Below are 2500 nucleotides of genomic sequence, written 5' to 3'. Positions count from 1 at the left end.
TGAGGAGCCCAGGCTGGGGGAGCAGAGAGCCAGAGGAGCAGGGGGCTCTGTGAGCAGGGGGCTGTGGCCCAAGGTGAGGAGCCCAGGCTGGGGGAGCAGAGAGCCAGAGGAGCCACCGACGGGAGAATGGCTAAAAACGTGATTTTATCAAAATGTTACAAGGCAGGGCTCTGCACAGGGTCCAGAGGAGTGGAACGCCGTTCATCCCATGCGAAAAGGTGCAGGAGTGACCGAAATACGGCCCGTTGTAAATCGCCCCTCTTTAAGCCAAAAAAATAGGTACGCCTCCCAGGGCCACCGACGGGAGAATGGCTAAAAACGTGATTTTATCAAAATGTTACAAGGCAGGGCTCTGCACAGGGTCCAGAGGAGTGGAACGCCGTTCATCCCATGCGAAAAGGTGCAGGAGTGACCGAAATACGGCCCGTTGTAAATCGCCCCTCTTTAAGCCAAAAAAATAGGTACGCCTCCCAGGGCCACCGACGGGAGAATGGCTAAAAACGTGATTTTATCAAAATGTTACAAGGCAGGGCTCTGCACAGGGTCCAGAGGAGTGGAACGCCGTTCATCCCATGCGAAAAGGTGCAGGAGTGACGGAGATACGGCCCGTTTTAAATCGCCCCTCTTTATGCCAAAAAAATAGGTACGCCTCCCAGGGCCACCCAGGGTGATGCTTTTATCAAAATGTCACAACGCAGGGCTCTGCGCAGGGGCCAGAGGAGTGGAACGCCGCTGGTTCCATGCGAAAAGGTGGAGAAATGACCGAGATATGACCCGTGGAAGTCGTCACAATTTACCCCGAAAATAGGCGCTCGCGCTCGGGCAGAGGTCGGCGCTCGGCCGGGGTCCCGAGAACCGGGGCGAATAGGGTTTTCCCACGGCCGAAAACCATAGGAAGCACGGGGAAAATTCGGGACCCGACGTCCCAGGGCCCTCGGCGGGGACCGGGGCAACGCGACACCGTTGGTTCCACCCGAAAAGGTGGAGAAATGACCGAGATACGGCCCGTCAAAAGTCGTCACAATTTACCCGAAAATAGGCGCTCGCGCTCGGCCCCGGTCCCGAGAACCGCGGCGGAGGTTTACCGGGATGCTGCGCAACATGGGCCAGAGAGCATGTTTGGTTCGAGTTTACCGGGATGCTGCGCAACATGGGCCAGAGAGCATGTTTGGCCGAGTTTACCGGGATGCTGCGCAACATGGGCCAGAGAGCATGTTTGGTCGAGTTTGTGTGGGTTGTGTGCGACACTCCCGGCACATACATAGGAACACGGCTTCCAAGTGAGCGCACTTTTTCGAAATTTCTTCTAAGTGCCGCTTTTTCGAACCGGGGCGAATTGGGTTTTTCGAGGGCCGAAAACCATAGGAAGCACGGGGAAAACTCAGGACCCGACGCCCCACGGCCCTCGGCGGGGACCGGGGCAACGCGACACCGTCGGTTCCACCCGAAAAGGTGGATAAATGACCGAGATACGGACCGTTGAAATCGACTCGGCGTATCCGAAAATAGGCGCTCGCGCTCGGACAGAGGTCGGCGCTCGGCCCGGTCCCGAGAACCGGCGCGCCTAGGGTTTTTCCACGGCCGAAAACCACAGGAAGCACGGGGAAATCTCAGGATCCCACGCCCCACGGCCCTCGGCGGGGACCGGGGCAACGCGACACCGTCGGTTCCACCCGAAAAGGTGGATAAATGACCGAGATACGGACCGTTGAAATCGACTCGGCGTATCCGAAAATAGGCGCTCGCGCTCGGACAGAGGTCGGCGCTCGGCCCGGTCCCGAGAACCGGCGCGCCTAGGGTTTTTCCACGGCCGAAAACCACAGGAAGCACGGGGAAAACTCAGGATCCCACGCCCCAGGGCCCTCGGCGGGGACCGGGGCAACGCGACACCGTTGGTTCCATCCGAAAAGGTGGAGAAATGACCGAGATACGGACCGTGGAAGTCGTCCCAACTTATCCGAAAATAGGCGCTCGCGCTCGGACAGAGGTCGGCGCTCGGCCCGGTCCCCGAGAACCGGGGCGACTCGGAAATTCTTCTAAGTGCCGACTTTTCGAAATTTCTTCTAAGTGCCAACTTTTCAAAATTTACTCTAAGTGCCCTTGGCTACCAGGGGCACGAATCTGAAATTTCTTCTAAGTGCCAACTTTTTCAAAATTTACTCTAAGTGCCCTTGGCTACCAGGGGCACGAGGCGAGAATCTGAAATTTCTTCTAAGTGCCCTTGGCTACCAGGGGCACGGGGAAAATGTGTAAAAAAGCAATTTAATCAAAATCAAACAACGCAGGGCCCTTGGCAGGGACCAGGCGAGTAGAATAAAGTTGTTTTTGTGGCGAAACATTGACAATTGGGCGAGTTAGAGGTTTACCGGGATGCTGCGCAACATAGGCCAGAGAGCATGTTTGGTCGAGTTTGTGGGTTTTGTGCGACACTCCCGGCACATATATAGAAACCCAGCTTTTGAGAGCACTTAGAAGAAATTTCGAAAAGGTGGCACTCTGA

Source organism: Solea solea, unplaced genomic scaffold (assembly GCF_958295425.1).
Source record: "Solea solea unplaced genomic scaffold, fSolSol10.1 scaffold_135, whole genome shotgun sequence".
In the NCBI taxonomy this organism is placed as follows: Eukaryota; Metazoa; Chordata; class Actinopteri; order Pleuronectiformes; family Soleidae; genus Solea; species Solea solea.
Note: the sequence above shows the minus strand (reverse complement) of the source record.